This window comes from Ctenopharyngodon idella, chromosome 20, assembly GCF_019924925.1.
Source record: "Ctenopharyngodon idella isolate HZGC_01 chromosome 20, HZGC01, whole genome shotgun sequence".
Lineage (NCBI taxonomy): Eukaryota > Metazoa > Chordata > Actinopteri > Cypriniformes > Xenocyprididae > Ctenopharyngodon > Ctenopharyngodon idella.
Genome location: NC_067239.1, coordinates 31,710,022 through 31,736,194, shown reverse-complemented (window position 1 = coordinate 31,736,194; position 26,173 = coordinate 31,710,022). Strand labels below are relative to the sequence as shown.

General features: G+C 37.5%; 1 protein-coding gene and 1 long non-coding RNA gene across 3 annotated transcripts in view; one reads left to right on the top strand and one right to left on the bottom strand.

Moving 5' to 3' along the window:
- Window positions 1–517, bottom strand: part of LOC127501916 (polyphosphoinositide phosphatase-like) — a 70,816-nt gene extending 70,299 nt beyond the window's left edge. The window contains exon 1 of the mRNA XM_051874240.1: window positions 427–517. The gene's annotated coding sequence lies outside the window, so the exon portion shown is untranslated. The remainder of the gene's footprint in view (window positions 1–426) is intronic.
- Window positions 415–25,481, top strand: LOC127501981 (uncharacterized). 2 transcript variants are annotated; one of them, XR_007926747.1, is made up of 5 exons: window positions 415–642; window positions 5,464–5,598; window positions 18,848–19,014; window positions 21,918–22,184; window positions 24,724–25,481. It is a non-coding gene; the product is annotated as an uncharacterized LOC127501981 (long non-coding RNA). The 2 variants fall into 2 exon arrangements; XR_007926748.1 differs by lacking the exon at window positions 5,464–5,598 and having other exon boundaries at window positions 446–642.
- Window positions 25,482–26,173: the final 692 nt, after the last annotated feature.

Below are 26,173 nucleotides of genomic sequence, written 5' to 3'. Positions count from 1 at the left end.
TGCAAGGATACTTGAATAACAAATGCAAAAGAATATTTATCGATTATATTATTATTCATAAACCAAAATGAGGTCATTCCAATTAAATCTCAAAGATATAAATAAATGAATATAAATAGAGATTTTTTAAAAAGTCGATTTCACTTCAATGAACACATGAAATAAAGGTTGGGTCTTAGTAAATTAATTTTTACATATAAAAATAGATATAATATGATAATCCAGGAATATGAACATGGGAAGAAAGGTGTTATTTAAATGTTTATTGCCAAATATGTTAGCAAACACAAGGAGTTTGGGGAATTTTGGTGACAGAAGAGCTGTCACGAGTTTAAGAGCTGTTTACCGCCTAAAATAAGACGCTTTCTAAATGACATTGGTGATATTTGACAGAATTATAACAAGAGCCAAATAAATAATACTTACAAACAGAGGACGCCTGCATGAGGGTCGATATTCGGAGGAATCTTGTGCATAAACAAAACGTTTACACCGAATCATGTGACTGTCATGCAGTGCAGCTGAGACGGGGTCTCTGCTGGGACAAACATCAAGAACGCGAAAGCGATTTGGGGGGGAAAAAAACACCTGCGACTTCTGACTGAACTGAACTATGCGCGGGCTCGTATGAATGTCTATTTTGTGAGTATAAAAAACATTCCATTGTTTTTCTCGACTTGTATTTTGCTGTTGTGTTAGATAAATTCGTTAAAATGACCTAGATCTCCATTTCCTGAAAGAAATACTAAAGTTTTAGGGGGAAATATATTTTATCTTTTTCTGAAGACTTTAACCGCGAAAACTTACCGCCATTACCTAAGATGTTGTGGGTGGGTTGTCAGGGCGTTGTTAAGGTGTGGCAGTGTTTTTAGCGTGTTGCTATGCAATTTTGAGTGCGTTCTGGTTGGTTGTTTGGGCATTTTGAGTGGTGGTTCGGACGTTAGCGCGGGTTTCAAATACTGGAAAAGGGCCGTTACTCACCTAGAACAATAATGGCAACTTGCGTGCGCTTTAAAGTCAGTGGATTATGATTGGGTCAATATTTTTATCGTTCTTTTTTATCGAAAAATCTCTGTCGTTATTGTTTGTGGACACCGCTATTCTTATAAAGGTTTTAAACTTTTTAAACGTTATGGTTATAGTTACCATTCTTTGCGCTTCCGTTAGACCTTTTTCGCAGACGGTTTTAACATATCGTAAATCCTGCAAAGTTTTTTATATTTTCATTTTTTTTTTTTTTTTTAAATGTATGTACATTTATAACACCATATTTAGTATTATATTATATTTGCAACAAATTTTAAAAAAAAAGTTAATGAGGGTGTTTCTATAGATTACCTCAGGGATTATGTATTTTTGTAGGCAAAACCCGGAAGCGAGTTAGCATTTTAGGACTTCCGGTTCCATTGCCCTAAAGTCTATGGGTTTTCTGAATGGGTTTTTGCTAAATCGCCTGAAATAAGGTCTGTGGTTAACAAAGACTCTAAATATTTTCACATTTTGATCTGTGACATAAGACACACCAGTTATAACCCGCTTGTGATTTTTTTTTTTTTAAACCTTTATTGTGTCTTAAAAACGGTGGTTGCTAAAAGGGACTACTTCCTTTGGTGAGGACTTTAGACGTCATCATGACAAACAGGACATTTGGACAGCATTTCTCATGAAAAAGTGGATAAGTATTCATACACAGCGTTGATCATAATCAGCGAGCATGTTTTTAAATAAAGTTTGAGGAAGCTTGGTGGTGGTGACGTTGATCCGCGACCATGGTGTGCTGTAGTCCGTTTATAGCCTACTGTTAGCTTTTTATATCTGACCACTTTATTTAGGCTTCAAAATGTATAAATGTTGTGTTAACTTGTAAAGATTATCTTGATAGACAAAACGTGTAAGTGTCATAACCCTTTGTTAAACACAGAGCTTATTTTTTTGCGATTTTCCAAAAGTCTATGGGGAAAAATGCATAGGCTTTCGATCGAGGGAACCCGTGCGGCGCTAACTTCCGGGTTGGCCTACAAAAACACGTGATCCCTGAGGTACTCTATGGGAGTGACGGTAGAAATTACATCTTTCTCTCTTCTGACGTTATCAATCGCTCTCTATTTTTTTCCCTTTTTTTGAAAGTTGTGAAAACATTATTGTGAAGTTTTTCTTTTGCTATTTGCACAAATGGAAACATAAAAATAAATTTAATGTAGTCTCTCATTCACCGCTATAAAAGTTTACCCAACTATGAGGACTTCCGCTTCTGAGAAACCAGGAAATGTCAAAAGGGTCGGTTCTGCAGCGCGAGGATGGGTTGTTTGGGTAAATATTTTTATCGTTAATCAGCTAAATTGTTCTTAAAGTAATTCCAACAATATTTCCTTAGTTTTTTTATTGTTGTAGTTGCGGTGTGAATTTCGCTGTTCTTTTAGAGTGATTTTTAGTAAAAAGAGAATAGCGAAATTCATTTTTGTATAGTGTAAACATTTTTTACACTTTTCAATTTTATTATAAGTTGAACAAAAACTCAATTTTAGGGCCCTATGAAATCTGTTTTATTTTTCCCAAATCCCATGTTTTCCGTTTAAATTTTTTATAATATTTACACTTTATGGTTATTGTCATCGTTATCCTTGTAAATATACAGTACTGTAACCTGTAGGAGTGACTGTGAAGATGTAATTCCCTTCAGTTCCTGTAGATGTCGCTGTGTGTTCACATATCTTTTGATCTCGTTTCTTATTTGTCCTGTCACAGTGTTTTACTGGGGTTCAGCTCAGTTTTGACCTTGAAAGGTAGTTTCCTCAATATTCAGATGTCTTTTTGTGCATAAAAACTGTGTGGAAAGTATATTAAATTATTTTTGTTGTCTATTGTACTATTATCTATACAATAAAGTAGTCTTAATGCCCAATAATATCTTGAATTTTATTTTAATCAAGGTATTTATACTTTTTATTTATTTTCACATATATGTGAATGTATGCCAATAAAGTTATTTTAAATGGAAAGATATCGAGACAGAAATATAAGTTCTGCTCATTTCTGACATCCAAGTTTGTATCTTGTTTTGCTTCATTTGTAGATACATTTTGAACTATAACATTCTACTAACTTTAAGTAACATTGCAACTACTGGTCATTAGAGTATTAGCAGATTGTCTGCTTAATATCTGAGTAACTTTGATACATGTCAACTTATTCTACTAACCCTAACCCATCAGTCTACTAATACTCTGAGAATTAGTTGACATATAGTTGCAAAGTTACTTATAGTTAGTAGAATGTCTAAAGTGGACTATCAAAAAAAAAAAAAATGAAACCGAGAGAATGATTGTTTAAATGAGAAAATGAGATGCACATACAAAAAAAAAAACCAGCTCAATAAACATATTGTCCCTCAGAGAGTCATCTAACATGGACACGCTAGAGGTTTAACTAGTTCCTCTCTGCTGTATCCTGGCTGTTATTTTGACAGCATTATCACTGAGAGGGAGATAAGTTGTCTTCGCAATCGGCGTGGCGCCGCCATGTCCCTCCCCCGGTCAGACAGGCATCCCGGGGTTTGTGTTGGCAGCACCGCAGGGTTCTGGGAAGCGTCCTTTTCTCCCCACTGAAAGCCCCAAAACCCGTCTGCACCCTCGCTAGGGTCCCTCTGCAGCATCACTCCTCAAAGTCGCTCATTCTCTCTCTTTGTGTTTCCATTTCCTCATCTTACTTTTCTTCCGAATTTTCCTGTGCTAAACAAACACATTCTGTCATCCTGAAACATCCTGAAAGATTTGTCTGTTAGATGGACTCCAGATCCGACAATGTGGCCTGCAATCAAAGATGCGTTTTTGTCACCAGAGGAAATGTTTATTACTGAGAAGTAGCTCAGGTCATTGACGTATCAACTTTGTGTCAACTGTTTCTTCTAAAATTCACTAAAAACAGACCAAATTGAGTCAATAGTTGTCTTACAGTAAGAGTATAGCGCAATAAAATAGATCAGTTGATCTTGGAAGAATTTCATAATATTGATATGAAATAGTCTCAGCAAATGACCCAGTTTTCTGAGATGGTGATGTGCATCTCTGCGTGAGATACGAGGGTTTTGCTCGTCACCTTGAGACGGTTTCGATAAGAGTCGTACGCGAGCGTCAGCGAAGGCACAGCTTTGACTAGAATCGCAGATAATCTCAAGTACACGAGGGTCATAAAATACAAACACCTGCAGGCGATCCTTCTCAATGAGGGGTACGTGACGTAGAGATGCGTTATTATGAGATATTCCATGGTTTAAAGCGATAAGAAGAGGACACTAAAGTGTGAAAAATTGATTAAAAAAATACAGTCCGTTCTAAATTTGGGTTGTAATCAGAAGTGCAGCAGATCTCATGACAAAAGATAGGGCCCTAGATTTCCCAAATTCCTTTTTTTCTCAATTTCCTTTAAATTGGTCTGAATCAAATCATGAAATTTATACAATTTAACATAAATTTACTAGAAGTTTAACAAAAATGAAATTTTTAGGACCATATTTTTAGCACATTTTAATTTTTTTTTTTCCCCCCAAATTCCATGTTTTTGATTTATTATTTGAATAGGCTCTATGTAGAATTCAGAAACCCTTGTTATTAACGACACCGGTGGCCGTTAAGTGAACTGCAGCCAGCATCTTATTGCTCGTGCTCGCTCTAGTGCACACGTTATGTACAAGAAACTGACGTGATTCTAGACCCTGATATACTCATGGCAAAGTACTTTTTCATTTTTTGCTTAGACGTAAAAAGTAGTTTGAATTACCTTTGCAGCATACTGTTAACGAACTTCCCGACACCGTCCACGCTGCTGAGCGACTTTAGATGAATATGTGCGACACGCTTTCCTCACAATAACAAAATAAACATAACAAAAATGGCAGCATTTAGAAACAGCAGTTCAGAAATCATCTGATCACGGTGATTGTGGATATGTTTGCACCAACTCTGCGATTCACCGGCATCGTCGACAGATGAGGTAATTAAAATTACACTGTTATGATAGTTTGAGTATATTTGAGACTATATAGATCTGGCTGTGTGAGGCTACAGTTTGAATTAATCCCTTTTCTTTGCATGACACATTGACATTACAATACAGAATAGCTCTGTCGGCATTATGCATTAGTTTCATGTGTCAAGTGGAGATGTTCTCGGGAGCGCGCGTAACCGTCACATCTTTTTGAATTTCCCGGCAAAACCGTCCCGAGTCATTCACATAAAAATCAGTCTACAGGCTTTCATAGACAACCTAAGAAGTCGGAAAAGGTCTCATTTTTTAAGTTTTGTTACAAACTGTTCACATATTGGCAATAAAAACTGATTAATACATGAAACATCATACATTTAGCTCATTTAATACAAATCCATTGTCAAAACATTCCATTTTATACTGTAAATTCCATTTTTATGACTGGATTCTGTGATTCCATCTGCGTTTTCTGCATTACAGACATCATAGGGCCCTCCAAAGAGGAGGACACCAGGAGATAGCCGGGTGTCTTGAGTTTTGGGTGCCGCTCTTCTCTGGTGGTCCGACTGATCGCTGTCTGATGTGTGATAGAGACGCCTCAGGGGTCGAGCAGAGGTCAGAGACCCCAAACTCCCACTGACCACTTAAAAAGAAAGACACCTTACGGAAAAATGACAAGATTTAATTTGGATTCAAATTTAATTTGAAATGGGTTTTTATTTTATACAATGCTGATTACACCGCCCGGTGTCATAATTCATAATTGCTGAATGGAATCAGTTACTTAATTCGTACTAATTTTGGGTGCTGATTCCAAAATCACTGCCTGTTTTGCTCTTGTCACACTTTCTCACCCTGATGTGTTTCATGCTTTCGATAACCATTTGTAAGGTCTTGTATTATCATTTTATAACCAGAAAAACTGCCACAAGACACGATTCCTATCTTCCTCTGAGCCAGGCTAACTAATTTGTTCAATTCTCAGCAGATTGTCACATGCATGACATTATTTTATGCCTAATGCTGAGTTATGGCCAGTGACAGAAGAAAACGAGAACATGATCCAGATGTTTTCTGCTACTGTGAAAGAAAATTGCAGATTTCGTGAAAAAAGCATCTTTATTTATAAACTTATGTAAAGCTCTTTGACATTAAACGGGGTATTTGAACATATTATTCCACTACTTTGCCAATTTTAAGTTAAATGAAACTTTTTGAACACTGCTTTTTGTCATTAAAACAAATGTTTGACATTTGTCTGCTTTTGTTATTTCGAGAAGTGCACTCCCAGCTAACAGGGAACGTTCTCAGAAATTTGGGGTTCTCTTAAAGTTATGAGCAAACATTCTTCCAGTAACATTAACTGAATGTTCGTTTAAAGTTATCTGGTCTTTATTTATGCATCATTCATTGAGCGTTTTTTTTTTTTCCCCCTGAAATGTTTTAGTTGGATGTTCTTCTAACACTTTTTAAATGTTACTTTTAAAAGAAACAATCCAATAATGTTTGAAGAATGATCAAATGGAATGTTTTCTTAAAACATTTCAGAACATTTTTTAAAAAACTCAGATTACATTCAGAAATAACGTTTTTATGACATTAGCAAAACGTTCTTAGAACGTATTTTTGTTCGCTGCGATAAAGCTGATACATACACATAATTTGAAAAATCTTTTTTCTTTGTGAAAAAAAAAACTGCATGATGGAAAGTTTTATTGATATTTTATGTATATATTAGGCAAATCAGCAGAATTTTTTTTCAATCTGCAGGGCTGTGTTATTTCATTAAAAAGAAACCTTTCCAGACCTGCAGTTGTACTTTTAGCGTTAGAGCGCTGCTGGCGAGACTCCTTCTATCGGTCTGAGGTCAGATGTGTCCTTCAGTCAGCACAACACCATGATAACACGGTAAACAGCCTGATAGAGGCCTGAACTCACACCAACACAGTGAGACGCTCCCTGTCTTTCTGTGTTAGTGTTTACTGCACACTGTTACTCTATACTGCCCGCTGGTTTAAAAAATAGTTGCATGCATACAATATGCAATAAACGTAGTGTCACATTGTTGCAAGTTGTTTTAATCTAATGTTGTCTAAGTCTTATTTATATTCTTTAAGTGATGTAACACTTAGAGATGCACCGATGCGCTGATATGAAAATTTTGGCCGATACCGATAACCGATAATTCTTTATATTTGAAAGCCGATAACCTAACCGATAAATCTAAATCCAAATTTTTATATAATTTTTGAGAGCCTGATTACAAAAACAAAATTCCAATAATGTTTGCTAAAATGCATATGCATGAACATTTAAATAAAATCCTCTGTAAAGAGGATTTAAAAGCAGTCTGAAAGCTTATATTGCAAATAAAAATAGTCAAATAAAATCACAAGAGTTGCAGAAATATTGTACATTGTTGACCTGATATTTCTAAATATTAAGACTTGATTCGAATCCAATTGATTGGTAATTAACATTTGAATCAGAGATCTGTTCATTTGTGAAATGAAGCGTGTTTGGCTTCAATGTTTTTGCTATGCTAAAGACGCCAAGCCATGTCTTTTGAATTAAGAGTCGAGTCAGTCACACGTAGGTCAGGTTTGGTATTTCCAAATAATTGACAGAGTAAAAGCGAAGGTCTCAGAACGCGGCTGATCTTTGGCTGCACGTCTGTGTATTGCTGTGTTGCAGTCATGCTGTTTACTCAGAATGATAAGCTATGATGGATGTCCAGTGACTGCGCAGGTCACCTCTGCATCACAGAAAACACGTGACCATCCGCATGATAACTAAACTAAACGAAAAAATAAAGATATATTGGAGCCAAATGATTGTAATGATATTCAGTTTCACTAACAGTTCTAGAAGGTCAGTAGTCTTTTATCAATGTGGATAAAAGGATGCATAAAATATACATATATATAAATCAAATTTTGGCTGGTTAGCGTCAGCTGCTACCCAGCTTACAGGAAATGTTCTCAGAATGTTCTGGCAAGGTTCTCTCAAAGTTATGAACAAGCTTTCTTCCAGTAACATTGATAGAATGTTCATTATCTGGTCTAATGTTCTCAAAATGTTAGCACCGAAACATTTATACATCGTTTTTTAGTCGGACGTTCGTCTAATGTTTTTTAAATGTTACTAATTGTTTCAGAACGTTCAGAGAGCATTTAAAAGTAACATTCCGTAATGTTTGAAAAATGATAAAATGGAATGTTCCCCTAACAGTCACATAACCGATTTAAATGTTAAAAGACTTTTTGAATGTTTAAGAGAACATTTTCAAAAACATTAATCAAAATTACAGTAAAAATTGTGAAATATTTTTACAATTTAAAATATCTGTTTTCTATGTGAATATATAGTAAAGTGTAATTTATTCCTGTGATCAAAGGTGAATTTTCAGCATCATTACTCCAGTCTTCAGTGTCACATGATCCTTCAGAAATCATTCAAAGATGATGATTTGCTGCTCAAGAAACATTTATGATTATTATCAGTGTTGAAAACAGAGATATTTTTTTTGTGGAAACCGTCATACATTTTATTTTTCAGGATTATTTGATGAATAGAAAGTTCAAAAGTATTAATTTCTTTAAAAAAAACCTTACTGACCTCAAATATCTTTTATTTTGCATCACATATATTGTGTTATCCGATTGTCTCTTGCGAATAAATGTCTGTATATACACACCGTTTTGTGGTATATGCTACATGGATGCCATTTGAAATAGTGTGTGTGTGTGTGTGTGTGTGTGTAAAGACTATCAGCATTTCCAGCGTTTTCCTCTGTGGACACAGCGAGTTCACACTCAGGTCTTGAACCGGCCAGGTAAACACTGGCGACCCTCTTGAAAGTGTCCGTCTCCTTCCTCATTATATCAGTGATGTACCTCACGTTTCAATGATGCTTTCAAGTGCCCTACTTTCTTTTTTAAGTAAACTATTAATCTAATTTTGAAGGCCACACTTAGACACACTCCTGACACAAAGGAAGTCTCAAAACGTGTTCTTTTGGCATAAATCCTTCACAGAAAGGAATGCATTATGATAAGCTCATTGACAAAATTCATTCAAGATGATGGGCAAACATTCAATATATAATTAAAATAAATACTAATTAAAAAATAGCTCAGATTAATTAAGAATTGAATATTTTATTCAACAGTTAGGCCTAAATATGTTTTAAGTGCACAAGTTTAAGATGTGTTTGAATTTCATATTTGGATTACACAGTTTTAACATAAACTAATAAACTTAATGTGATGCATATTTGTCAGTCATGCACGAATGAAACGGGTAATATTTCTGTAACAGTACTAATAAACTGAATGTGTCTTAGATATGCAATAACCAGGTTTATATGTTTATCATCAATAAATTCAGTTGTTTCAATCTCATACATTTTAACTAACTGAATATTGCTTGTTCCACAGCTATAGCCATATTTAACCATGTTCATATTTTGTAACTGAATAAATGTAATTGTTTTCAGATTTATGCTGATTCATAGACAAAGCAATTTGAATGAATGCATTTTGAAAATGATTTAATTAAAATCAAATGCATGTATAGAGTTAATAATAAACTATTTTTTGAGTGTAGAAATCTGACCTGCTTCATTTGTGTATGACTGTATATATATGTATAAATATAAATATATATGTATCACATTGTTTATTAGATTGTTTATGTTAAAACTGTAATCCAAACTCTCTAAATAATGCTTGGTTAAAAACAACACAAGTTGGGTTGAAAATGAACAAACACAGTGATTGGGTTGTTTTAACCCAGCGAATGGGTTTTAACCCAGTGAATGGGTTGCGATTGGGTTGTTTTAACCCAGCAAATGGGTTGCAATTGGGTTGTTTTAACCCAGCGAATGGGTTGTTAACCCAACGATTTTAACCCAGCGAATGGGTTGTTTTAACCCAGCGGTTTTAACCCAGTGAATGGGTTGCAATTGGGTTGTTTTAACCCAGCGAGTGGGTTGTTTTAACCCAGGGGTTTCAACCCAGCGAATGGGTTGCAATTGGGTTGTTTTAACCCAGTGATTTTAACCCAGTAAATGGGTTGTGATTTGGTTGTTTAACCCAGCGATTGGGTTGTTTTAACCCAGGGGTTTCAACCCAGCGAATGGGTTGCAATTGGGTTGTTTTAACCCAGTGATTTTAACCCAGTAAATGGGTTGTGATTTGGTTGTTTAACCCAGCGGTTGGGTTGTTTTAACCCAGCGGTTTTAGCCCAGTGATTGGGTTGTTTTAACCCAGCAGTTTTAGCCCAGTGATTGGGTTGTTTTAACCCAGCGACTGTGTTGTGATTTGGATGTTTAACCCAGCGGTTGGGTTGTTTTAACCCAGTGAATGGGTTGTGATTTGGTTGTTTAACCCAGTGAATAGGTTGTGATTTGGTTGTTTAACCCAGCGAATGGGTTGTTTTAACCCAGTGGTTTTAGCCCAGCGATTGGGTTGTTTTAACCCAGCAAATGGGTTGTTTTAACCCAGTGAATGGGTTGTGATTTGGTTGTTTAACCCAGCGGTTGGGTTGTTTTTAACCCAGCGATTGGGTTGTTTTAACCCAGTAATTTTAACCCATTGAATGGGTTGTGATTTGGTTGTTTAACCCAGCGGTTGGGTTGTTTTAACCCAGTGAATGGGTTGTTTTAACCCAGCGGTTTTAGCCCAGTGAATGGGTTGTTTTAACCCAGCGGTTTTAGCCCAGTGATTGGGTTGTTTTAATCAGCGACTGGGTTGTGTTTTGGGTTGTGATTTGGATGTTTAACCCAGCGGTTGGGTTGTTTTAACCCAGTGATTTTAACCCAGTGAATGGGTTGTGATTTGGTTGTTTAACCCAGTGAATGGGTTGTGATTTGGTTGTTTAACCCAGCGAATGGGTTGTTTTAACCCAGTGGTTTTAGCCCAGCGGTTGGGTTGTTTTTAACCCAGCGATTGGGTTGTTTTAACCCAGCAAATGGGTTGTTTTAACCCAGTGAATGGGTTGTGATTTGGTTGTTTAACCCAGCGGTTGGGTTGTTTTTAACCCAGCGATTGGGTTGTTTTAACCCAGTAATTTTAACCCATTGAATGGGTTGTGATTTGGTTGTTTAACCCAGCGGTTGATTTGTTTTAACCCAGTGAATGGGTTGTTTTAACCCAGCGGTTTTAGCCCAGTGAATGGGTTGTTTTAACCCAGCGGTTGATTTGTTTTAACCCAGTGAATGGGTTGTTTTAACCCAGCGGTTTTAGCCCAGCGAATGCGTTGCTTTAACCCAGCGATTGGGTTATTTTAACCCGGCGATTTTAACCCAGTGAATGGGTTGTGATTTGGTTGTTTAACCCAGCGGTTGGGTTGTTTTAACCCAGCGAATGCGTTGCTTTAACCCAGCGGTTGGGTTGTTTTTAACCTAGTGATTTTAACCCAGCGATTGGGTTGTGATTTGGTTGTTTAACCCAGCAGTTGGGTTGTTTTAACCCAGCAGCAGCCTAAATATTTTTTGAGTGTGTATTTATTTATATGTTATCTTAGCATTTAATTGTGATTTGAGATATTTGAGTTACAAATGGATCATTAATGAAGGTCAGTTAGGCTGTTGTCTATGTAGTCAGTGAACAGCACACTGCATTACTAACAAAATTACTGTATACTATGTGAAGTGTGCTAAAGTGGACTATCTGCCACACACACACACACACACACACACACACACTGATGTCTGTGCAGTGTTTTCATCCTGTCAGTTTACACTGCAGTGGCGTACGGCCAATCTGAAGCTAAACTGAGCGCTGGCGTAAGACAAACGCCTGAACTATTCCAAACTAATTAGAGAGACTAATGGAGCGTTCAGCTCTTATCAGCTCCTCTCTGGAACGTTCCTTTACCATGTTTTTCTCAGATGGAAAGACTAGGAAGAGGAGGTGACCACCAGCAAGTGTGTGTGAAGTGTGGGGCGGGACGGAGCCGTATCCTGCACTTATAATCTTCACTTATAATGTCACTCAAAGTTTCAGTTTTGTATGATCTTTTTTAAACGGGCTGTTCATTTTTGCTATACGGTACCTTTCTATATGTAAATGAGCTCTGATTGGTAATTATTAAAGTTCAAATAATTCAATGTAGGAACTTTGATTCATTGATGCATTATATTCTCTTAAGTTCAAAGTGATTGTTTATCTGAAATTTTCCCTGTGCGGCACCATGTTCAAGTGATGTCACACACCCACAGTTATATATCTCTACTCAAGTTTCCAAATGTTGTTTTATTACAGTTTTCCAAGTGGGAAGATAGAAATGTTTTATGTAGTTTGATCTGAATGTTTCCCAAGAAACTCTACAGGAAAATAAGGAGACTTTCTGCCTGTTCTATCCGTCCGTCCATCCGTCCTCCCTCCGCTGCTTCTTTCTCTTTTTCATTTCTTCAGTAATTATTTACATCCAAGGTCACGGCAGCTGCGAGAGATATTTAGGGAGTGTGTGTCTGACAAAGAGAGTGAGACAAAAAGAGAGGGAATGAGCTCGAGGAAGAGAGGGAGAAATCTTACTCCCTTCTCTCGGACTGAAGCTCAAGGCCGAGTTTCTCCTCCTCCGAGCGTTTGACGGGTCAAGCGGTGATGGGTCAGCAGTAATACTGTTACAGATCTGCCTTATCAAATCCTTATCGGGCAAAACACACCTGGAGCTGAAGGATAGAGAGAGGAAGGTTCATCCGCGAGGTTCCTTTGGGATTCGGTGGAAAACAGCGGCTCTAGGTGGTGTTGTGGATTTGAGGAGATACAATCATGTTTGATCCATTCAGGCTGACGTGTGTATGTGTGTGTGTTGGCAATGGGAAATCTGCACCTGCATAAACCAACATGGAATAATGTTCCAGCCCACACAAACTCACACCTGTTAGTACAAACCAACACTCTCACACACACACACACATTTACAGACTCACACACGCACACAATATTAAAATACTTTATAATTTATTTTTATTTTATATTATTAATAAATTAATATATACTGCATATTTAAACATTACAAATTTAATATACAATTTCTCCAGGGCAAAGCTGCAGTTGAGATGGGACAGTAAATGTTAACGGATCAGGTATATTACAACCCCTTGACCCAGACATCTGAAGGAAACTCTATCGCCCCCTTGAGTCCTGGTGTTTGTTACCACTGCAGTAACATGAACACATTAAATATAAAGAACAAGACTGTGAAAGTATATTTTCAGTCATTTTTCCTTGTTCTATAGACTAAGCTTCTCCTTAACCTGCTGTCTGCCTGTTTAAATACTGCTGGGAAATAGAGATGATCTCCAATGACGCGTCACATTATGAAAGTCTTTGCTTTTCTGTTATTTTAAACGATGATGTTTTATTACGATAAAATCATCCGTTTGACCCAGAGCAGGTCTGGAGCGTCTGTGGAAGAGTGCGTTACAGAGTTTGAGGATTTATTCTCCCCTTAAAGGGTTAGTACACCTAAAAATGAAAATAATGTCATTAATTACTCACCCTCATGCTGTTTCACACCCGAAAGACCTTCGTTCATCTTTGTAACACAAATTAAGATATTTTTGATGAAATCTGATGGCTCAGTGAGGCCTCCATAGCCAGCAATGACATTTCCTCTCTCAAGATCCATTAATGTACTAAAAACATATTTAAATCAGTTCATGTGAGTACAGTGGTTCAATATTAATATTATAAAGCGACATGAATATTTTTGGTGCGCCAAAAAAACAAAATAACGACTTACATAGTGATGGCCGATTTCAAAACACTGCTTCATGAAGCTTCGGAGCGTTATGAATCAGCGGTTCGGAGCGCCAAAGTCACGTGATTTCAGCAGTTTGGCAGTTTGACACGCGATCCGAATCATAAATTCGAACCGCTGATTCATAACGCTCCGAAGCTTCATGAAGCAGTGTTTTGAAATCGGCCATCACTATATAAGTCATTATTTTGTTTTTTTGGCGCACCAAAAATATTCTCGTCACTTTATAATATTAATATTGAACCACTGTACTCACATGAACTGATTTAAATATGTTTTTAGTACATTAATGGATCTTGAGAGAGGAAATGTCATTGCTGGCTATGGAGGCCTCACTGAGCCATCGGATTTCAACAAAAATATCTTAATTTGTGTTCTGAAGATTAACGAAGGTCTTTCGGGTGTGGAACGACATGAGGGTGAGTAATTAATGACATTATTTTCATTTTTGGGTGAACTAACCCTTTAATTTCTGTGCATGCGTTTGAGCGTCATTCTGGGGTTAGAGGTCATTTGTAAAGATTTTTGGGAGGTTGTGAAATTTGCTAAGGTGGAGGTTGTATAATACAGTATACTGTTCAAAAGTTTGGGGTCAGTGAGATTATCATTATTTTATTTATTTTTTTGAAAGAAGTCTCTTCTGCTCACGAGGCTGATCAAAAACACATTAAAAATTGTGAAATCTTTTTGAAACTGTGAATATATAGTAAAGTGTAATTTATTCCTGTGATCAAAGCTGAATTTTCAGCATCATTACTCCAGTCTTCAGTGTCACATGATCCTTCAGAAATCATTCTGATATGATGATTGAAATCCGTCGTGCTGCTTCATTCCATCACATGCATGTCATATGAACCGTGTTGTTAAATTACTGAAATATTAACTTCAAGTGCTGACAAAAACATTTGGGAGTCACTGGAACTTATAGAGATGATAATCGTGTGTCCGACGGTGTTGGTTCTGGACGCCGGGCTCTTGGTTTGGTCCCGTATGGTGATTCCCACAGGTCAGCTGGGCCCGACGCTATCAGGGTCCGTCTGCAACAATCCGCCCAGGAGCCCTGACGTCAGCCGGGCCTGATAAGGGGGTCCGGCGGAGCTGGAGGGGGTTTAGACTAACAGAGACAGTCTGGATAAGAGCTCAGACTGATAAGAGCTGAGACTGTGGAGCCCTATTGTTCCAGAGGATCCTCCAGAAGCCTGTCCTCTGCTGCGCGTTATTATGACATGTATGATTGTTGACGGTGTGTGTACGTGTGTGTGTGTGTGTGTGAGCAAACAGGAATATTTCCTCACTTATCAGGCTGTATGACCTGCTGAATTGAGACACTCCTCTGTGTTATTATTTCCTCTCATTGTGCGTGTGTGTGTGTGTGTCCAGTGTTATTTAATTCATTTATTTAAATTTTTATATTTTCAGATTATTTTAATTTTATGATTATTTTGTGTTTATTCTTGATGTGAGAACAAGTGGTATTTATTTTTTTTATTTTCATTCATTTTTATTTTATTTATTTATTGGCTTATTTATCTATTTATTTATTTGATTTATTCTCAAAAAGCCTCTTTTTAGCCACACATTTACAGAAAAAGCTCAGTAGCGAAGCGAACGATTTAAATGTTAAGTGTAAACTTTATAACGGTGTGATTGTTGTGTATTTTAAGCATTTATTCTCCACGCTGCACACTCTTCATCCATACACTTCAATTGTAAGTGTATTACTGTAAATGCATTTTTAGGGACGAATCAAAATAGTTTTTGTAAATCAAAAAAATCTTTTTTTTTTTTTATCATTCTTATTTAACTTTGTTTAGTCATTTTTAGTTATTTTAGTACTTTAAATTAATATCAGGAATGTTGACTTAAAATAATAAATTTTATTTCTGTTAACGTTTGTTTCAATTAATTTTGTTGCTTTGATAACTTAAATAAAATGAGTTTAAGTTTTTTACATTTATTTCAGTTAACATACATGTATTTTAATTGTTTTAGTTAACGATAACAACACTGTCCATTAGAAAAAAAAAATCGAATGAGATCTCTTTAATATATCAATTCTTTCTCAGTGAGATTAAATAGCTGTATCAAATTTGTTGCATAACTGACAAATTTGCATGTAATTGATGAATTTCGACAGTTACTGAACTGATTTGAATTAGCATTTTTTAAAGTCACTTTAATGTCATTTAAGTTTAAATGACTTAAAACAGCCAAGTTGATTGTACTTAAAAATTTAAGGCAGCAACTTTGTGAACTAAATCAATATGAATATTGACACTATTGTCTTGAATTGAACTTGTTTCATAATTGATGAACTTTAGACAGTTATTGAACTGTTTTTAAATGTTTCAGAACATTCAAAAGTAACATTCTCATGTTTGCAGAATTAGAAAATGGAATGTTCCCTTAACGTTCAACGTTTGAAAACGTGTCGTTTTGAACGTTCAGAGAAATAACATTTTCATAACTTAAGGGAACGTTAGCAAAACGTTCTTAGAACATATTTTTTGTTCTAATGAGATCATCAAAACGAGAAATGTCGATTCTTGCAGAACTTCAGTCATGTGACTGATGATTTTATTACATCATCAAGGTCAAGGCCCAGTATAGGCTCCACAAGACCAAAATAGCAGCAGCTCGTGGTCTTAAAGTTTATGGATATACAGTCAGGACTCGTCATTTTTAGACATTTTTATGAGTCTTTCTCTTTACCTGGAGCTGGTCAGAGGTCATGAGGCACTCGCTATTAATGAAAACCAACAAAACCACACAAGACCTGATTGTGAAGATGTGATAGTGCTAATAACGGCAATAAATATCTGCTCAGCCCGTTTCTCTTCACCCATAATTCTACCCATCCTTCACAAACACTCTGGATCTTTCCCTCATAATCTGGTCATTGCACTGTTGGTCAGTAGAGCCGACTCACATAAAGGATTATGGGTAATATTAGCCCAAAAGAATGCACAGATTGACACCTATTGCATTCTGCGTTCAGTGTGCAATATGATTTGGGATGAACTAATCTTAACTGACCGTTCGCAAAGACCCGCCCCGTTTAGTTACTGTTGCTATGTCCGACAAGCCATGCCGATCTCTCGCCACACATCATGTTCTCACGCAGTGAAAAATACATCGCGGAGCAAAGAGGACACTGACGACGCGTCGACAGACAAGACAGAGCAGGTTACTTTTGATATGAAACAAAGTCTCAAATTTTGTAATTTTTAAAGAAATTTAAACAATAAATACTGTTTTGTGGCTCTTTAATATGTCGTGACAGATGCTGTAGCGCCTCAGATCAAGCGGCTCGTGAACCGATCATCTCTTCTTACTAGTTTATTTATAGCATCAAATAAATATGAATGAACATCAGAAGGAATGTCGTTTCAATTGCAGAAAGACGTCAGTACACACCATTTTTCAATTTCAAGTCCACCTACATTAATCTGTTAACTCCCGACTGCTTTGTCGGACGAAATGGCGGATTCGGCGTTATGATTGGTTAGATCGCCTGTCAATCAAACTCCTGGTGAAGGGTCAATTAGTAGTGTTTGCGATAAAATATTTACTAAGATTTTTAGTTAATGTTTCAATAATTGAACACAACATTTGAATATTCACGGTTCTCTGATGATGGTCAGTGGTCACATGACATACAGGAAAAAAAAGATTTCATATTTTTTATTAAAGGTGCAATATGTCTGCTAGAGGTCGCTAGAGGCCTATACAAAACAAAGGCGTAGCTTGATGACGCCAAGTTTGAGCGCGGAATCTTGGTGGTCTTCACATCACAGCCAGTGGAAATGAATCGGGATTGGACTCGGGTAACGGGGGTATGACGCAATTGACAGGCGACGTCCCGGAGCCTTGGTTAAAATTGCAATTTTCTCACGATTTACAAATAGTTGGAAACATTTGGGATATTGTAAGTACTCAAGTGAACAAAATATATAACGCTGGCCTAGTGGTTTTTGGATATTTTACTGCAAAATTTTTACATATTGCACCTTTAATTGATTTGTTTTTTTGTTTTTACAGCATGGTTTATTTTAATTGTACATATTTTATTATTAGCTTTTCATCAACCACAAACCCCATCACAAACCCTGATGTAACCAATCACAGACTTGAGATGAATCAGACCGAGTGTGTGCGTGTGTGTGTGTGTGTGTTGTTCAGGTCTTATCAGTTCTCTCGTCCACTGACTCACTGTTTGCTCGGCAGTCGGACTTTAGCCCGTTCTTATCTGAGGGTGAGGCTCTGGATGCCCACCTCTCTCTCTCTTCATGTGTTCTATAAATAAACACATGCAATAAAAAAAAGACCAAGAGTGAGAGTAATAATTCAGAGTGAATCACTTCTAAGGACAACTCTCACAGCAGATCATATTTCAAAAGAGAGAAAAAATATATATATGTGTGTGTGTGTGTGTATTTTTCCTGTTATCTTTCATATTTTTGCAATAATGATATGGTTAAAAAAGAAATAAAGCCCATTTTAGGACTTCTTTTTTTCATTGTGACGTTTTCATGACAGTTAAACACTTTTTCATTACTCTAATATATTTGGATGTTTTATTTTTGAGTTTGATTTTAATTTTGATTATTTTTAAATAAATTACAGCAATGCAATATATATTTTTTTTTTTAATCGGCAAGCATAAATTCAATTAATTACAACAAATACTACTTGTATTTGTAAATGTAAATGCACATTGCATAAATTATATATTTTTTCCCATATTATAGTAATAAGATTTTATTTAGGTTTTCAGAATTTATCACTTAGATTCAAATATGAATATATATATTCAAATATACAGTACACATGAATCAATCTAAACTGCTTATTTAAGTTTTATATCAGTTGTAGATCAGATGAAATCATCATTAAATATTTAAAATATATATAAAGAAAATCACGTGTCCATGAATCCCGTACAGTACATTCACAGACCACCATTGAAACCCCTGAATTAATGAGAATTTAAGGGGTAAATGTGTTTAATTGAAATTATAATGTTACAATGCAATACAAACTTCATTTTCTTAATGTAAAATTTCTTATTTCTTGTATTTGATTTTGACAGGTTTCATCAGATTCCTTCTCAGACAGCAGGTGGTAAAACTTCAGGCAGAGCCGCGGTGTCCTGTGATTGGTCAGAAACAAGCCAATCACGGAGGCTGGAGTTCTGTAACCTCTTTATCACAGCGTCATTGGTGAATGCTGATTGGCTATAAACAGGAGAGGTTAAAGGTAATGTCGGTGTGTGTTCAGCATGGGTTGGTCTCAGGTGTTCATGTGACCAAACGTCAGTGTAAAACAAAGAGAGCGCTGATCTACAAACACTCTAAAACAACACAAACACACCGAAGCCTCTACACACCATCCCTTAAACCTATTACACACATCGTAACTCTTCTGATAACACACATACACAGCATTTATTGCTCACAGGTTGCTCTTTCATAGCTCAGGAGACATAATAGAGTTATGCTTTGGTTGTTTGCCCATAATTCCTCAAGATAAATAGAGAAAGACTTGTTTAGATGTTGATGAGAAATAATTTAGTTCACTTTTGAATGCAGAAAATCTCCATTTAATCTCATTTCTGTGTAGGAGAAACACTTGAGATATTAAGGAGATATCATTAGGGACTTTTCTTCCCATCTTCCCATGTGATTGTAATCAGATAATCCTCTCCAATCCTGTCACACTTGTAGATGTGATGAGGTGATCAGAGCAGCTCTGCAAACACACACACATGTGATAGCAGTGATCAAACACACTCACACTCGAGCGGCTCTGTCTATAGACACTCACGCGGGTCTCTGTCGGCCTGATTCTGAGAGGATTGGCTCAGAGAGATAACACGCTGTCCAGATAAGAGCAGAGAACGTACCTGAGAGAGACGGTCAGACAGCATTGAGCATTGATTGCTTTTAATTTCATCACATACACACATATCAGCGCGAGATGCCGACAAACAAACAAAGGTCAAACATGTCTGCTGCATCTTCAGCACAGATCTGTAAGACTTACACTTAAAATTACTTTTTGCCTGAAAACGTACCTGCATAGCAACACCCTGGTAACCACATAGCAATGCCCTAGGGTGTTCCTAGAACACCATAGCAACACAGTATATGCTAATCGGAACACATTAGCAATCACATAGCAACACCCTGACAACACACTAAAAACCTTTCAGAACACCTTAGAAACTGCCTATAGCTGGCAACAAAACATGTCTGCTGCATCTGAAGAGATCTTCAGCGCAAGGTGGGATTTATCTGAGATCTTTAAGACTTGCACTTCAGATTACTTTTTGCCTAAAATGTACCTGCATAGCAACACCCTGGTAACCATATAGCAATGCCCTAAAACCTACCTAGAACACCTTAGCAATTGTATTAATTTGTAACATAGTATATTCCAATTGTTACACATCAGCAATCACACAGCAACACCCTGGCAACTGCCCAGAACACCCTAGCAACTGCATAGCAACACACTAAAAACCACTGAGAACGCCTTGGCAACTGCATAGCAACACCCTGGCAACCGCTTATAGCTGGAAACCAAACATGTCTGCTGCATCTGAAGAGATCTTCAGCGCAAGGTGGGATTTATCTGAGATCTTTAAGACTTACACTTAAGATTACTTTTTGCCCGAAAAAGTACCTGCATAGCAACACCCTGGTAACCATATAGCAATGCACTAGAACCTACCAAGAACACCATAGCAACACAGTAAATGCCAGTTGGAACACATCAGCAATCACATAGCAATACCCTGGCAACTGCCCAGAGCACCCTTGCAACTGCAAAGCATCACACAAAAAACCTCTCAGAACACCTTAGCGACCACATAGCAACACCCTGGCAACCGCTTATAGCTGGCAACCAAACATGTCTGCTGCATCTGAAGAGATCTTCAGCGCAAGGTGGGATTTATCTGAGATCTTTAAGACTTACACTAAAGCTTACTTTTTGCCTAAAAAAGTACCTGCATAGCAACGCCCTGGTAACCATATAGCAATGCCCTAGAACCTACCAAGAACACCATAGCAACACAGTAAATGCCAGTTGGAACACATCAGCAATCACATAGCAATACCCTGGCAACTGCCCAGAGCACCCTTGCAACTGCAAAGCAGCACACTAAAAACCTCTCAGAACACCTTAGCGACCACATAGCAACACCCTGGCAACCAAACATGTCTGCTGCATCTGAAGAGATCTTCAGCACAAGGTGGGATTTATCTGAGATCTTTAAGACTTACACTAAAGCTTACTTTTTGCCTGAAAAAGTACCTGCATAGCAACACCCTGGTAACCATATAGCAATGCCCTAAAACCTACCAAGAACACCATAGCAACTGCATAGCAACACAGTAAATGCCAGTTGGAACACATCAGCAATCACATAGGAACACCCTGGCAACTGCCCAGAACACCCTTGCAACTGCATAGCATCACACAAAAAACCACTGAGAACACTTTGGCAACTGCATAGCAACACCATGGCAACTGCCTATAGCTGGCAACCAAACACGTCTGCTGCATCTGAAGAGATCTTCAGCGCAAGGTGGGATTTATCTGAGATCTTTAAGACTTACATGTTAGATTACTTTTTGCCTAAAAAAAGTACCTGCATAGCAACACCCTGGTAACCATATAGCAATGCCCTAGAACCTACCTAGAACACCATAGCAAATGCATAGTAACACAGTATATGCCAATCGGAACACAAGCAATCACATAGCAACACCCTGGCAACTGCCCATAGCACCCTAGCATTGTGTTTTGCAAAAAAAAAAAAAAAAAGAACGTTCAGAAAAAGAATCCTTATTTTTACATTTGCACACACATTCCCAAAATCTCTTTAATTTTCTCCTAATAAATGATCTGAGCTGCTATCACATTCAACTCTAAACTCTTACTGTATGTCAGCTATCTCTGTTTTTATATCTCCTCAGGTATTTTAGGAGAACCCGCTTTAATGAACCCCGTAAGTGGGAATGAAAGAGCAACCTTACACGTTCCTTTGGGTTATCATCATCCAAACACATTTTTCAGTCTGTTTGTGAGCGCATGTTTGTGTCACTGGTTTTGAGCTGCTTCCTCATTTCTCAGGTTTTGTCCTCTGTGTCCAGGTCTCGTTCTGTCAGTGTTTTCCGTCTGATCCTCCGATGGATGCTCTTTTGAAATGCTCTTCCTGGAGACAGGGGGTCTGGCTGCGCTCTGACCCAGAGGAAGAGGGGCCATGTGGGGCCGCCGACCCCCTCCTGAGCCCAAGAGCCTCCACAGAGCCACACGAGGACATGCATCCATCAGAGAGCGGGGTAAATCAACACATGAAAATGCATCATATTGTTGCCTTCATGTCAGGAGTGCATCAGTGATGGGCCAAACATACGCAAGTACGTAATTATAAAGGCTCAATATCATGTGCAGTTGCATTGTAAAATGTGTCAAAATGGAAATATACAGAAACCCCAGTTAAGAAGAATGCATGCATAAACTTAATAAAATGAATAGCTTGAATGCAGTTTAAGTCGCTTTGGATAAACATGTATGCATAAATGTAATGCATAAATATACTTTAAACAGTTTGCATCTACGTTTGCATAAAATCATCAAAGTTAGGTAAAACTGTCTACATATTTATTGCATTAAAGGAAACCAAGGTTTAGAAGAATGCAAGGAAAGCATGCATTTGCATACTTGCATTAAGTATGTTTTTTCCTTTAAATGCTACAGAGTCAGGACCAGCAGAATGATGGTAATATTTATTAGTTCACCTCAAGCCATCACATTCCACCATCTTGATTTTCCTTCTTGCAACACGTTCAGTTCTCCAACAAACACATACTCCTCCCCATTGGCCTTCTGAACAACACAATCTCATCTCTTCTCTCTATCGTTTCTCCCCGTCTCTCCCTCTATCTGCTCTCGTCTTCATCACCAAACACCTCGTTCATACTCGCTCTGACAGTGGTCTGGCCCCGAACGAATTACACAGGCGCTGCTGAGCTTAACGTTCAGATAATTCGCACATACCTCACACAAACACACACACACAAAAGAAAGAAATTGAAATAAAAAGCATATGTGACAAGAAATCCTTTGGTGATGATGACCATAAACACAGTTTTTTTTTATTAGTGGTGTTTTCTAAATAAATTATCACTAGTACTAGTGCTTACAGCAATGTGATCAAACATCCAACACTAACTATAAGTGTTAAAGTTGAGTGAGTGCGTCGTCCTGAAGCATTTGTGCTCCATACATGAATGATTCCTCAAATCATGTGTCTTGATGAGGAGAATGTGCTGATACTACCAGTCAGCAACCACCCAGAACACACTGGAAACAATATAAAAACACTCTGAACACTTTAACAAATGCATAGCAATAACTTGACTCCCACAACACCACAGAAAATGACTCGCAACTGCATAGCAACACCCTGGCAACCACCTGAATACTATGGCAACCACATAGCAGCACACTAAAAGCCATTCAGAACACTTTAGCAAAAGCATAGCAATGCTTTCACTCCCGCAAACAACCCTAGAAACTGCATAGCAACACATTAAAAAATGACTCAGAACATTTTAGCTGCTGCATAGCAACACCCTGGCAACCACCTGAATACTATGGCAACCACATAGCAGCACACTAAAATCACTTCAGAACACTTCAGCAAATGCATAGCAATGGCTCGACTCCCACAACACCCTAGAAACTGCATAGCAGCACAATAAAAATGACTCTGAACATTTTAGCAGCTGCATAGCAACACCCTGGCAACCACCTGAATACTATGGCAACCACATAGCAGCACACTAAATGCATAGAAATGCTTTCACTCCCACAAACAACCCTAAAAACTGCATAGCAACACATTAAAAAAATGACTCAGAACATTTTAGCTGCTGCATAGCAACACCCTGGCAACCACTCGAATACTATGGCAACCACATAGCAACACACTAAAAGCCATTCAGAACATTTTAGCAAAAGCATAGCATTGCCTTGACTCCCACAACTCTGTAGAAACTGCAGAGCAACACATTAAAAATGACTCAGAACATTTTAGCAGCTGCATAGCAACACCCTGGCAACCACCTGAATACTATGCAACCACACAGCAGCACACTAAAATCACTTAAGAAAACTTCAGCAAATGCATAGCAATGGCTCGACTCCCACAACACCCTAGAAACTGCATAGCAGCACAATAAAAATGACTCTGAACATCTCAGTAACTGGATAGCAACACCCTGGCAACCACCTGAATACTATGGCAACAGCATAGCAGCACACTAAAATCACTTAAGAAAACTTCAGAAAATGCATAGCAATGTCTTGACACCCACAACACCCTAGAAGCTGCATAGCAGCACAATAAAAGTGACTTAAAGTGACCCTAACCCATCTCAGCAACTGCATAGCAACACCCTGGCGACCACCCGAGTACTGCAACGGTATTCAACAGCATAGCAGCAAACTAAAAGCCATTCAAAACACACTGGCAAATGCATAGCAACACCTTAACTCTTACAACCCCCCTAGAAACTGCACATTAAAAATTACTCTGGGCATTTAGCAACTGCATAGCAACACCCTGGAAACCACTTGAATACTACTGCAACAGCATAGCAGCAAACGAAAAACGATTCAGAACACTTTAACAGCCGCATAGTGTAGCAATGCATAGCAATGCCTTGACTCCCACAACACCCTAGAAGCTGCATAGCAACGCATTAAAAATTACTCTGAACTTTTTAGAAAATGCATAGCAACACCCCGGGCATTGTACTTGTTGCATGGACAAACCACTCACATGTGTAAATGCATTACAGAGTCTAACAGACATACAATTATAGACCAATTCTGTTTTATTTAACAGTAATCTTCTTTGGTAAATTGATTTAAATTGTATTGTTTCTGCAGATGATGCAAATTCTCAAGGGTTCTGCTTTATTGATGTCATTCATCAGCAGTTTCTACATGAGGAGATTAACATCAGATCCAAATATCTCATTCACCTTGAAAGCATCTCAAAGCCTTTTTATATAATGCTTTTATTGTCGAGGAGCAGAGGATTTTCACCCGTTGACCATGCAGGGACCCGTTTATCAGACCTGTGATTAGGATCCCATGGAGTCTGACAGAGCCGCTGGCCCGCAGGAGTCCAGTGCCATGAGGATGGAGACGGAGCCGGTGAGGAAACGGAAAGCGATATGGAGGAGATCTGCTGATCTTCCAAGTATTCCAGAACCTGCTTAACTTAAACTGTATCCTGCCCTGATCACAGCAGGGTTTGGTTTGGACTCACTATCAAAAATATCCTCTGTGATACTGATGTGTGTGTGTGAGACCATTATCTACAGTCCAATTCAGTGTCATTGCCTCACTTTCCAATGAAAATATCAGAAAATCCTTCAAATAAATTAAGTTTCCCAATCTTTTTCTACAAGCATTGTTTTAAATTGGTTTGTACTTTAAATTTAGAATGAGATATTGCAGTGCACCAAAATATCTGACCTCCAAAAAAACAAAGTTTATGTTTAAATGCGAGTTTTTAAAAAGGAAACAACATAACATTAAACTTACAGTATGTCCTGGATATTGACGCTGAAGGCACATATTGAGACACATAATTGTAAAACTCAGGAAATGGACACGCTCCAGTGTGTTTATAACCAACAGCGAATATGACAGCTAAAAAATGTGTCATTGAAAACAACAGAGGCGAGACTTCCGACAATCACGAGCTGCGGACGCGAGTGACGTCAGTGATGCGCGAGACATCAATCATATCCGTCACTCTTCCTGAACTGATAAATATTGGAAAAGTAAATACAAGATTAATGCACAGAGAGATCGAATATTTTAAATATTATCTGAAAATTATTGTAATATATAAAAAAAAATATGTACTTTTAAAATGTAGCCTGTTTTAGCTAATTATAGGCTAGCTGCAGACCTAAAATAAATTATTCGTATTCAGTGTGACCGACAAAAAAGTAAGCCTATAAGAAAAAACATCGTGCAAACAAACGTTGTAGGCTACTCTAAACACACTGGGTAAATATAGGACAGAACACATGATGGGTTGATTCATTTTTACAATAATACTAGCTTTTTTTCTTTTTTGTTTTACTTCATCAGTAAAACATGAATTAATGTTTACGGATAACTTAAATCCCCTCAACTTTTTTAACCACTGGTTTGCATGATAATTCCTTTATTTTCGATTATATTTTACAATATAGCATATTTTATATGCTTGTTTTTAAAACATACTGTCTACATTTAAGCTCGTTTAACAAATATTAGAAGTAAAAATGAAACATTTAGAAGTAATTCAAGTGTAATCGATCAGTCTCTGTTGTCTGTT